Source organism: Hypanus sabinus, chromosome 26 (assembly GCF_030144855.1).
Source record: "Hypanus sabinus isolate sHypSab1 chromosome 26, sHypSab1.hap1, whole genome shotgun sequence".
NCBI classification, from domain to species: Eukaryota; Metazoa; Chordata; class Chondrichthyes; order Myliobatiformes; family Dasyatidae; genus Hypanus; species Hypanus sabinus.
The window spans coordinates 29,070,443-29,085,015 of NC_082731.1; positions in this window are offsets into that span (position 1 = coordinate 29,070,443).

The window sequence follows — 14,573 nt, forward strand, 5'->3', positions numbered from 1 at the left end:
AGATATCCTCCGGAGACAGGGACTGAGAGACCAGTCAGTGGACAGATATCCCTCTGAGAGTCAGGGACTAAAATACACCAGTCAGTGGACAGATATCCCCCTGAGAGACAGTGACTGAGAGACATCAGTCAGTGGACAGATCGCCCCTGGGAGACAGTGACTGCGAGACACCAGTCAGTGGACAGATATCCCCTCTGAGAGACAGTGACTGAGAGACCATTCAGTGGACAGATATCCCCCTGAGAGACAAAGACTGAGAGACACCAGTCAGTGGACAGACATCCACTCTGAGAGACAGGGACTGAGAGACACCAGTCAGTGGACAGATATCCCTCTGAGAGACAGGGACTGAGAGGCACCAGTCAGTGGACAGATATTCCCCTGAGAGACAGTGACTGAGAGACACCAGTCAGTGGACAGATATCCCCTCTTTGAGACAGGGACTGAGAGACACCAGTCAGTGGACAGATATTCCCCTGAGAGACAGTGACTGAGAGACACCAGTCAGTGGACAGATATCCATCTGTGAGACAGGGACTGAGAGACACCAGTCAGTGGACAGATATCCTTCTGTGAGACACAGACTGAGAGACACCAATCAGTGGACAGGTATCCCCCTGAGAGACACAGACTGAGAGACAGCAGTCAGTGGACAGATATCCTTCTACGAGACAGGGACCGAGAGACACCAGTCAGTGGACAGATATCCCACTGAGAGACACCAGTCAGTGGACAGATATACCCCTGAGAGACAGGGGCTGAGAGACACCAGTCAGTGGACAGATATTCCCCTGAGAGACAGTAACTGAGAGACACCAGTCAGTGGACAGATATCCTTCTGCGAGACAGGGACTGAGAGACACCAGTCAGTGGAAAGATATCCCCTCTGAGAGACAGGGACTGAGAGACAAGAGTCAGTGGACAGATATCCCCCTGAGAGACAGGGACTGAGAGACAAGAGTCAGTGGACAGATATCCCCCTGAGAGACAGGGACAGAGAGACACCAGTCAGTGGACAGATATTCCTCTGAGAGACAGGGACGGAGAGACCTCAGTCGGTGGACTTATATCCCCCGGAGACAGGGACTGAGAGACCAGTCAGTGGACAGATATCCTCCGGAGACAGGGACTGAGAGACCAGTCAGTGGACAGATATCCCTCTGAGAGTCAGGGACTAAAATACACCAGTCAGTGGACAGATATCCCCCTGAGAGACAGGGTCTGAAAGACACCAGTCAGTGGACAGATAACCCTCTGAGAGTCAGGGACTAAAATACACCAGTCAGTGGACAGATATCCCCCTGAGAGACAGGGTCTGAGAGACACCAGTCAGTGGACAGATATCCCCCTGAGAGACGTGGACTAAAATACACCAGTCAGTGGACAGATATCCCCCTGAGAGACAGGGACCGAGAGACACCAGTCAGTGGACAGATATCCCACTGAGAGACACCAGTCAGTGGACAGATATACCCCTGAGAGACAGGGGCTGAGAGACACCAGTCAGTGGACAGATATTCCCCTGAGAGACAGTAACTGAGAGACACCAGTCAGTGGACAGATATCCTTCTGCGAGACAGGGACTGAGAGACACCAGTCAGTGGAAAGATATCCCCTCTGAGAGACAGGGACTGAGAGACAAGAGTCAGTGGACAGATATCCCCCTGAGAGACAGGGACTGAGAGACAAGAGTCAGTGGACAGATATCCCCCTGAGAGACAGGGACAGAGAGACACCAGTCAGTGGACAGATATTCCTCTGAGAGACAGGGACGGAGAGACCTCAGTCGGTGGACTTATATCCCCCGGAGACAGGGACTGAGAGACCAGTCAGTGGACAGATATCCTCCGGAGACAGGGACTGAGAGACCAGTCAGTGGACAGATATCCCTCTGAGAGTCAGGGACTAAAATACACCAGTCAGTGGACAGATATCCCCCTGAGAGACAGGGTCTGAAAGACACCAGTCAGTGGACAGATAACCCTCTGAGAGTCAGGGACTAAAATACACCAGTCAGTGGACAGATATCCCCCTGAGAGACAGGGTCTGAGAGACACCAGTCAGTGGACAGATATCCCCCTGAGAGACAGGGACTGAAAGACACCAGTCAGTGGACAGATATCCACCTGAGAGACAGGGACTGAAAGACACCAGTCAGTGGACAGATATCCCCTCTGAGAGACAGGGACTGAGAAACACCAGTCAGTGGACAGATATCCCGTTGGGAGACAGGGAATGAGGGACACCAGTCAGTGGACAGATATCCCAGTGAGTGACAGGGACTGAGAGACACCAGTCAGTGGACAGATATCCCCCTGAGAGACACAGACTGAGACACACCAGTCAGTGGACAGATATCCCCTCTGAGAGACAGGGACTGAGAGACACCAGTCAGTGGACAGATATCCCCCTGAGAGACACAGACTGAGACACACCAGTCAGTGGACAGATATCCCTCTGAGAGACACAGACTGAGAGACACCAGTCAGTGGACAGATATCCCCTCTGTGAGACAGGGACTGAGAGACACCAGTCAGTGGACAGATATTCCCCTGAGAGACAGTGACTGAGAGACACCAGTCAGTGGACAGATATTCCCCTGAGAGACAGGGACTGAGAGACACCAGTCAGTGGACAGATATTCCCCTGAGAGACAGGGACTGAGAGACACCAGTCAGTGGACAGATATTCCCCTGAGAGACAGTGACTGAGAGACACCAGTCAGTGGACAGATATTCCCCTGAGAGACAGGGACTGAGAGACACCAGTCAGTGGACCGATATTCCCCTGAGAGACAGTGACTGAGAGACACCAGTCAGTGGACAGATATCCCCTCTGTGAGACAGGGACTGAGAGACACCAGTCAGTGGACAGATATTCCCCTGAGAGACAGTGACTGAGAGACACCAGTCAGTGGACAGATATCCATCTGTGAGACAGGGACTAAGAGACACCAGTCAGTGGACAGATATCCAGCAGAGGGAGACAGGCTGAGAGAGACCAGAGTGGACAGATATTCCCCTGAGAGACAGTGACTGGGAGACACCAGTCAGTGGACAGGTATCCCCCTGAGAGACACAGACTGAGAGACAGGTGTCAGTGGACAGATATCCCCCTGAGAGACAGGGACTGAGAGACACCAGTCAGTCGACAGATATCCCCCTCAGAGACAGGGACTGAAAGACACAGGTCAGTGGACAGTTATTCCTCTGAGAGACAGGGACGGAGAGACCTCAGTCGGTGGATTGATATCCCCCGGAGACAGGGACTGAGAGACCAGTCAGTGGACAGATATCCCCCGGAGACAGGGACTGAGAGTCCAGTCAGTGGACAGATATCCCTCTGAGAGTCAGGGACTAAAATACACCAGTCAGTGGACAGATATCCCCCTGAGAGACAGGGTCTGAGAACACCAGTAAGTGGACAGATATCCCTCTGAGAGACAGGGACTGAAAGACACCAGTCAGAGGACAGATATCCCACTGAGAGACAGGGACTGAAAGAAACCAGTCAGTGGACAAATATCCCCCTGAGAGACAGGGACTGAAAGAAACCAGTCAGTAGACAGATATCCTCCTGAGAGACAGGGACTGAAAGACACCAGTCAGTGGACAGATATCCCCTCTGAGAGAGTGGGACGGAGAGACACCAGACAGTGGACAGATATCCCGTTGGGAGACAGGGAATGAGGGACACCAGTCAGTGGCCAGATATCCCAGTGAGAGACAGGGACTGAGAGACACCAGTCATTGGACAGATATCCCCCTGAGAGACAGTGACTGAGAGACACCAGTCAGTGGACAGATATCCCCCTGAGAGACACAGACTGAGAGGCACCAGTCAGTGCACAGATATCCCCTCTGAGAGACAGGGACTGAGAGACACCAGTCAGTGGACATATCCCCCTGAGAGACAGAGACTGTGAGACACCAGTCAGTGGACAGATATCCCCTCTGTGAGACAGGGACTGAGAGACACCAGTCAGTGGACAGATATTCCCCTGAGAGACAGTGACTGAGAGACACCAGTCAGTGGACAGATATCCTTCTGTGAGACAGGGACTGAGAGACACCAGTCAGTGGACAGATATCCAGCTGAGAGAGACAGGATGAGAGAGACCAGAGTGGACAGATATTCCCCTGAGAGACAGTGACTGAGAGACACCAGTCAGTGGGCAGATATCCTTCTGTGAGACACAGACTGAGAGACACCAATCAGTGGACAGGTATCCCGCTGAGAGACACAGACTGAGAGACAGCAGTCAGTGGACAGATATTCCCCTGAGAGACAGTGACTGAGAGACACCAGTCAGTGGACAGATATCCTTCTGTGAGACAGGGACTGAGAGACACCAGTCAGTGGACAGATATCCAGCTGAGAGAGACAGGCTGAGAGAGACCAGTGTGGACAGTTATTCCCCTGAGAGACAGTGACTGAGAGACACCAGTCAGTGGACAGATATCCTTCTGTGAGACAGGGACTGAGAGACACCAGTCAGTGGACAGATATCCAGCTGAGAGAGACAGGCTGAGAGAGACCAGAGTGGACAGTTATTCCCCTGAGAGACAGTGACAGAGAGACACCAGTCAGTGGACAGATATTCCCCTGAGAGACAGTGACTGAGAGACACCAGTCAGTGGACAGATATCCTTCTGTGAGACACAGACTGAGAGACATCAATCAGTGGACAGGTATCCCCCTGAGAGACACAGACTGAGAGACAGCAATCAGTGGACAGATATCCTTCTACGAGACAGGGACTGAGAGACACCAGTCAGTGGACAGATATCCCACTGAGAGACACAGACTGAGAGACACCAGTCAGTGGACAGATATACTCTCTGTGAGACAGGGACTGAGAGACACCAGTCAGTGGACAGATATTCACCTGAGAGACAGTGACTGTGAGACACCAGTCAGTGGACAGATATCCTTCTGCGAGACAGGGACTGAGAGACACCAGTCAGTGGAAAGATATCTAGCTGAGAGAGACAGGCTGAGAGAGACCAGTCAGTGGACAGATATCCCCTCTAAGAGACAGGGACTGAGAGACACCATTCGGTGGACAGATATCCCCCTGAGACACACCAGTCGCTGGACAGGTATCCCCTCTAAGAGACAGGGACTGAGAGACAAGAGTCAGTGGACAGATATCCCCCTGAGAGACAGGGACAGAGAGACATCAGTCGGTGGACTGATATCCCCCGGAGACAGGGACTGAGAGACCAGTCAGTGGACAGATATCCCCCGGAGTCAGGGACTGAGAGACCAGTCAGTGGACAGATATCCCCCTGAGAGACAGGGTCTGCGAGACACCAGTCAGTGGACAGATATCCCTCTGAGAGTCAGGGGCTAAAATACACCAGTCAGAGGACAGTTATCCCCTCTGAGAGACAGGGACTGAAAGACACCAGTCAGTGGACAGATATCCCAGTGAGAGAAAGGGACTGAGAGACACCAGTCAGTGGACAGATATCCTTCTGCGAGACACAGACTGAGAGACACCAATCAGTGGACAGGTATCCCCCTGACAGACACAGACTGAGATACAGCAGTCAGTGGACAGATATTCCCCTGAGAGACAGTGACTGAGAGACACCAGTCAGTGGACAGATATCCCAGTGAGAGAAAGGGACTGAGAGACACCAGTCAGTGGACAGATATCCTTCTGCGAGACACAGACTGAGAGACACCAATCAGTGGACAGGTATCCCCCTGACAGACACAGACTGAGATACAGCAGTCAGTGGACAGATATTCCCCTGAGAGACAGTGACTGAGAGACACCAGTCAGTGGACAGATATCCCCCTGAGAGACAGGGACTGAAAGACACCAGTCAGTGGACAGATATTCACCTGAGAGACAGTGACTGAGAGACACCAGTCAGTGGACAGATATCCTTCTGCGAGACACAGGGACTGAGAGACACCAATCAGTGGACAGGTATCCCCCTGACAGACACAGACTGAGATACAGCAGTCAGTGGACAGATATTCCCCTGAGAGACAGTGACTGAGTGACACCAGTCAGTGGACAGATATCCCCCTGAGAGACAGGGACTGAAAGACACCAGTCAGTGGACAGATATCCCAGTGAGAGAAAGGGACTGAGAGACACCAGTCAGTGGACAGATATCCTTCTGCGAGACACAGACTGAGAGACACCAATCAGTGGACAGGTATCCCCCTGACAGACACAGACTGAGATACAGCAGTCAGTGGACAGATATTCCCCTGAGAGACAGTGACTGAGAGACACCAGTCAGTGGACAGATATCCAGCTGAGAGAGACAGGCTGAGAGAGACCAGAGTGGACAGATATTCCCCTGAGAGACAGTGACTGAGAGACACCAGCCAGTGGACAGATATCCGTCTGTGAGACACAGACTGAGAGACACCAATCAGTGGACAGGTATCCACCTGAGAGACACAGACTGAGAGACAGCAATCAGTGGACAGATATCCTTCTACGAGACAGGGACTGAGAGACACCAGTCAGTGGACAGAGATCCCACTGAGAGACTCAGACTGAGAGACACCAGTCAGTGGACAGATATACCCTCTGTGAGACAGGGACTGAGAGACACCAGTCAGTGGACAGATATTCACCTGAGAGACAGTGACTGTGAGACACCAGTCAGTGGACAGATATCCTTCTGCGAGACAGGGACTGAGAGACACCAGTCAGTGGAAAGACATCTAGCTGAGAGAGACAGGCTGAGAGAGACCAGTCAGTGGACAGATATCCCCTCTAAGAGACAGGGACTGAGAGACACCATTCGGTGGACAGATATCTCTTTGAGACACACCTGTCGCTGGACAGGTATCCCCTCTAAGAGACAGGGACTGAGAGACAAGAGTCGGTGGACTGAAATCCCCCGGAGACAGGGACTGAGAGACCAGTCAGTGGACAGATATCCCCCGGAGTCAGGGACTGAGAGACCAGTCAGTGGACAGATATCCCTCTGAGAGCCAGGGACTACAATACACCAGTCAGTGGACAGATATCCCCCTGAGAGACTGGGTCTGAGAGACACCAGTCAGTGGACAGATATCCCGTTGGGATACAGGGAATGAGGGACACCAGTCAGTGGACAGATATCCCAGTGAGAGACAGGGACTGAGAGACACCAGTCAGTGGACTGTTATCCCCTTGAGAGACACAGACTGAGAGACACCAGTCAGTGGACAGATATCCCCCTGAGAGACAGAGACTGAGAGACACCAGTCAGTGGACAAATATCCCCTCTGTGAGACAGGGACTGAGAGACACCAGTCAGTGGACAGATATTCCCCTGAGAGACAGGGACTGAGAGACATCAGTCAGTGGATAGATATCCCCTCTGAGAGACAGGGACTGAGAGACACCTGTCAGTGGACAGATATTCCCGTGAGAGACAGGGACTGGGAGACACCAGTAAGTGGACAGATATTCCCCTCTGTGAGACAGGGACTGAGAGACACCAGTCAGTGGACAGATATCCCTCTGAGAGACAGTGACTGAGAGACACCAGTCAGTGCACAGATATCCCCTCTAAGAGACAGGGACTGAGAGACACCATTCGGTGGACAGATATCCCCCTGAGACACACCAGTCGCTGGACAGGTATCCCCTCTGAGAGACAGGGACTGAGAGACACCAGTCAGTGGACAGATATCCCTCTGAGAGACAGGGACTGAGAGACACCAGTCAGTGGACAGTTATCCCGCTGAGAGACAGGGACAGAGAGACACCAGTCAGTGGACAGATATTAGTCTGAGAGACAGGGACGGAGAGACATCAGTCGGTGGACAGATATCCCCCTGAGAGACAGGGACAGAGAGACATCAGTCGTTGGACTGATATCCCCCTGAGAGACAGGGACTGAGAGGCACCAGTCAGTCGACAGATATCCCCCTGAGACACACCAGTCGCTGGACAGGTATCCCCTCTAAGAGACAGGGACTGAGAGACAAGAGTCAGTGGACAAATATCCCCCTGAGAGACAGGGACAGAGAGACATCAGTCGGTGGACTGATATCCCCCGGAGACAGGGACTGAGAGACCAGTCAGTGGACAGATATCCCCCGGAGAGACAGGGTCTGCGAGACACCAGTCAGTGGACAGATATCCCTCTGAGAGTCAGGGGCTAAAATACACCAGTCAGAGGACAGTTATCCCCTCTGAGAGACAGGGACTGAAAGACACCAGTCAGTGGACAGATATCCCAGTGAGAGAAAGGGACTGAGAGACACCAGTCAGTGGACAGATATCCTTCTGCGAGACACAGACTGAGAGACACCAATCAGTGGACAGGTATCCCCCTGACAGACACAGACTGAGATACAGCAGTCAGTGGACAGATATTCCCCTGAGAGACAGTGACTGAGAGACACCAGTCAGTGGACAGATATCCCCCTGAGAGACAGGGACTGAAAGACACCAGTCAGTGGACACATATCCCAGTGAGAGAAAGGGACTGAGAGACACCAGTCAGTGGACAGATATCCTTCTGCGAGACACAGACTGAGAGACACCAATCAGTGGACAGGTATCCCCCTGACAGACACAGACTGAGATACAGCAGTCAGTGGACAGATATTCCCCTGAGAGACAGTGACTGAGAGACACCAGTCAGTGGACAGATATCCCCCTGAGAGACAGGGACTGAAAGACACCAGTCAGTGGACAGATATTCACCTGAGAGACAGTGACTGAGAGACACCAGTCAGTGGACAGATATCCTTCTGCGAGACACAGGGACTGAGAGACACCAATCAGTGGACAGGTATCCCCCTGACAGACACAGACTGAGATACAGCAGTCAGTGGACAGATATTCCCCTGAGAGACAGTAACTGAGAGACACCAGTCAGTGGACAGATATCCCCCTGAGAGACAGGGACTGAAAGACACCAGTCAGTGGACAGATATCCCAGTGAGAGAAAGGGACTGAGAGACACCAGTCAGTGGACAGATATCCTTCTGCGAGACACAGACTGAGAGACACCAATCAGTGGACAGGTATCCCCCTGACAGACACAGACTGAGATACAGCAGTCAGTGGACAGATATTCCCCTGAGAGACAGTGACTGAGAGACACCAGTCAGTGGACAGATATCCAGCTGAGAGAGACAGGCTGAGAGAGACCAGAGTGGACAGATATTCCCCTGAGAGACAGTGACTGAGAGACACCAGCCAGTGGACAGATATCCGTCTGTGAGACACAGACTGAGAGACACCAATCAGTGGACAGGTATCCACCTGAGAGACACAGACTGAGAGACAGCAATCAGTGGACAGATATCCTTCTACGAGACAGGGACTGAGAGACACCAGTCAGTGGACAGAGATCCCACTGAGAGACACAGACTGAGAGACACCAGTCAGTGGACAGATATACCCTCTGTGAGACAGGGACTGAGAGACACCAGTCAGTGGACAGATATTCACCTGAGAGACAATGACTGTGAGACATCAGTCAGTGGACAGATATCCTTCTGCGAGACAGGGACTGAGAGACACCAGTCAGTGGAAAGACATCTAGCTGAGAGAGACAGGCTGAGAGAGACCAGTCAGTGGACAGATATCCCCTCTAAGAGACAGGGACTGAGAGACACCATTCGGTGGACAGATATCTCTTTGAGACACACCCGTCGCTGGACAGGTATCCCCTCTAAGAGACAGGGACTGAGAGACAAGAGTCGGTGGACTGAAATCCCCCGGAGACAGGGACTGAGAGACCAGTCAGTGGACAGATATCCCCCGGAGTCAGGGACTGAGAGACCAGTCAGTGGACAGATATCCCTCTGAGAGCCAGGGACTAAAATACACCAGTCAGTGGACAGATATCCCCCTGAGAGACAGGGTCTGAGAGACACCAGTCAGTGGACAGATATCCCTCTGAGAGTCAGGGGCTAAAATACACCAGTCAGAGGACAGATATCCCCCTGAGAGACAGGGACTGAGAAACACCAGTCAGTGGACAGATATCCCGTTGGGATACAGGGAATGAGGGACACCAGTCAGTGGACAGATATCCCAGTGAGAGACAGGGACTGAGAGACACCAGTCAGTGGACAGATATCCCCTTGAGAGACACAGACTGAGAGACATCAGTCAGTGGATAGATATCCCCTCTGAGAGACAGGGACTGAGAGACACCTGTCAGTGGACAGATATTCCCGTGAGAGACAGGGACTGGGAGACACCAGTAAGTGGACAGATATTCCCCTCTGTGAGACAGGGACTGAGAGACACCAGTCAGTGGACAGATATCCCTCTGAGAGACAGTGACTGAGAGACACCAGTCAGTGGACAGATATCCCCTCTAAGAGACAGGGACTGAGAGACAACAGTCAGTGGACAGATATCCCGCTGAGAGACAGGGACAGAGAGACACCAGTCAGTGGACAGATATTAGTCTGAGAGACAGGGACGGAGAGACATCAGTCGGTGGACAGATATCCCCCTGAGAGACAGGGACAGAGAGACATCAGTCGTTGGACTGATATCCCCCTGAGAGACAGGGACTGAGAGACACCAGTCAGTCGACAGATATCCCCCTGAGAGACAGGGACAGAGAGACATCAGTCGTTGGACTGATATCCCCCTGAGTGACAGGGACTGAGAGACACCAGTCAGTCGACAGATATCCCCCTCAGAGACAGGGACTGATAGACACCAGTCAGTGGACAGTTATTCCTCTGAGAGACAGGGACGGAGAGACCTCAGTCGCTGGACTGATATCCCCCGGAGACAGGGACTGAGAGACCAGTCAGTGGACAGATATCCAGCTGAGAGAGACAGGCTGAGAGAGACCAGAGTGGACAGATATTCCCCTGAGAGACAGTGACTGAGAGACACCAGTCAGTGGACAGATATCCTTCTGTGAGACACAGTCTGAGAGACACCAATCAGTGGACAGGTATCCCCCTGAGAGACACAGACTGAGAGACAGCAATCAGTGGACAGATATCCTTCTACGAGACAGGGACTGAGAGACACCAGTCAGTGGACAGATATCCCACTGAGAGACACAGACTGAGAGACACCAGTCAGTGGACAGATATACCCTCTGTGAGACAGGGACTGAGAGACACCAGTCGGTGGACAGATATTCACCTGAGAGACAGTGACTGTTAGACACCAGTCAGTGGACAGATATCCTTCTGCGAGACAGGGACAGAGAGACACCAGTCAGTGGAAAGATATCTAGCTCAGAGGGACAGGCTGAGAGAGACCAGTCAGTGGACAGATATCCCCTCTAAGAGACAGGGACTGAGAGACACCATTCGGTGGACAGATATCCCCCTGAGACACACCAGTCGCTGGACAGGTATCCCCTCTAAGAGACAGGGATTGAGAGACAAGAGTCAGTGGACAGATATTCCCCTGAGAGACAGGGACGTAGAGACACCAGTCAGTGGACAGATATCCCCCTGAGAGACAGGGACAGAGAGACATCAGTCGGTGGACTGATATCCCCCGGAGACAGGGACTGAGAGACCAGTCAGTGGACAGATATCCCCCGGAGTCAGGGATTGAGAGACCAGTCAGTGGACAGATATCCCTCTGAGAGTCAGGGGCTAAAATACACCAGTCAGAGGACAGATATCCCCCTGAGAGACAGGGACTGAAAGACACCAGTCAGTGGACAGATATCCCCCTGTGAGACAGGGACTGAAAGACACCAGTCAATGGACAGATATCCCGTTGGGATACAGGGAATGAGTGACACCAGTCAGTGGACAGATATCCCAGTGAGAGACAGGGACTGAGAGACACCAGTCAGTGGACAGATATCCCCCTGAGAGACACAGACTGAGAGACACCAGTCAGTGGACAGATATCCCCCTGAGAGACAGAGACTGAGAGACACCAGTCAGTGGACAGATATCCCCTCTGTGAGACAGGGACTGAGTGACACCAGTCAGTGGACAGATATTCCCCTCAGAGACAGGGACTGAGAGACATCAGTCAGTGGATAGATATCCCCTCTGAGAGACAGGGACTGAGAGACACCTGTCAGTGGACAGATATTCCCCTGAGAGACAGGGACTGAGAGACACCAGTCAATGGACAGATATTCCCCTCTGTGAGACAGTGACTGAGAGACACCAGTCAGTGGACAGATATCCCTCTGAGAGACAGTGACTGAGAGACACCAGTCAGTGGACAGATATCCCCTCTAAGAGACAGGGACTGAGAGACACCATTCGGTGGACAGATATCCCCCTGAGACACACCAGTCGCTGGACAGGTATCCCCTCTGAGAGACAGGGACGGAGAGACACCAGTCAGTGGACAGATATCCCTCTGAGAGACAGGGACTGAGAGACACCAGTCAGTGGACAGATATCCCCCTGAGAGACAGGGACAGAGAGACACCAGTCAGTGGACAGATATTAGTCTGAGAGACAGGGACGGAGATACATCAGTCGGTGGACAGAAATCCCCCTGAGAGATTGGGACTGAGAGACAAGAGTCAGTGGACAGATATCCCCCTGAGAGACAGGGACAGAGAGACATCAGTCGTTGGACTGATATCCCCCTGAGAGACAGGGACTGAGAGACACCAGTCAGTCGACAGATATCCCCCTGAGAGACAGGGACAGAGAGACATCAGTCGTTGGACTGATATCCTCCTGAGAGACAGGGACTGAGAGACACCAGTCAGTCGACAGATATCCCCCTCAGAGACAGGGACTGATAGACACCAGTCAGTGTACAGTTCTTCCTCTGAGAGACAGGGACGGAGAGACCTCAGTCGCTGGACTGATATCCCCCGGAGACAGGGACTGAGAGACCAGTCAGTGGACAGATATCCCCCGGAGACAGGGACGAAGAGACCAGTCAGTGGACAGATATCCCACTGAGAGTCAGGGACTAAAATACACCAGTTAGTGGACAGATATCCCCCTGAGAGACAGGGACTGAAAGACACCAGTCAGTGGACAGATATCCCCCTGAGAGACAGGGACTGAAAGTCACCAGTCAGTGGACAGATATCCCCTCTGAGAGACAGGGACTGAGAAACACCAGTCAGTAGACAGATATCCCGTTGGGAGACAGGGAATGAGGGACACCAGTCAGTGGACAGATATCCCAGTGAGAGACAGGGACTGAGAGACACCAGTCAGTGGACAGATATCCCCCTGAGAGACAGTGACTGAGAGACAACAGTCAGTGGACAGATATCCCCCTGAGAGACAGGGACTGAGAGACACCAGTCAGTGGACAGATATCCCCTGAGAGACAGGGACTGAGAGACACCAGTCAGTGGACAGATAGCCACCTGAGAGACACAGACTGAGAGACACCTGTCAGTGGACAGATATCCCCCTGAGAGACAGAGACTGAGAGATACCAGTCAGTGGACAGGTATCCCCTCTGTGAGACAGGGACTGAGAGACACCAGTCAGTGGACAGATATTCCCCTGAGAGACAGTGACTGAGAGACACCAGTCAGTGGACAGATATCCCCTCTGTGAGACAGGGACTGAGAGACACCAGTCAGTGGACAGATATCCCTCTGAGAGACAGTGACTGAGAGACACCAGTCAGTGGACAGATATCCCCTCTAAGAGACAGGGACTGAGAGACACCATTCGGTGGACAGATATCCCCCTGAGACACACCAGTCGCTGGACAGGTATCCCCTCTGAGAGACAGTGACTGAGAGACACCAGTCAGTGGACAGATATCCCCCTGAGAGATTGGGACTGAGAGACAAGAGTCAGTGGACAGATATCCCCCTGAGAGACAGGGACAGAGAGACATCAATCGTTGGACTGATATCCCCCTGAGAGACAGGGACTGAGAGACAACAGTCAGTCGACAGATATCCCCCTGAGAGACAGGGACAGAGAGACATCAGTCGTTGGACTGATATCCCCCTGAGAGACAGGGACTGAGAGACACCAGTCAGTCGACAGATATCCACCTCAGAGACAGGGACTGATAGACACCAGTCAGTGGACAGTTCTTCCTCTGAGAGACAGGGACGGAGAGACCACAGTCGCTGGACTGATATCCCCCGGAGACAGGGACTGAGAGACCAGTCAGTGGACAGATATCCCACTGAGAGTCAGGGACTAAAATACACCAGTCAGTGGACAGATATCCCCCTGAGAGACAGGGACTGAAAGACACCAGTCAGTGGACAGATATCCCCCTGAGAGACAGGGACTGAAAGTCACCAGTCAGTGGACAGATATCCCCTCTGAGAGACAGGGACTGAGAAACACCAGTCAGTAGACAGATATCCCGTTGGGAGACAGGGAATGAGGGACACCAGTCAGTGGACAGATATCCCAGTGAGAGACAGGGACTGAGAGACACCAGTCAGTGGACAGATATCCCCCTGAGAGACAGTGACTGAGAGACAACAGTCAGTGGACAGATATCCCCCTGAGAGACAGGGACTGAGAGACACCAGTCACTGGACAGATATCCCCTGAGAGACAGGGACTGAGAGACACCAGTCAGTGGACAGATAGCCCCCTGAGAGACACAGACTGAGAGACACCAGTCAGTGGACAGATATCCCCCTGAGAGACAGGGACTGAGAGACACCAGTCAGTGGACAGAT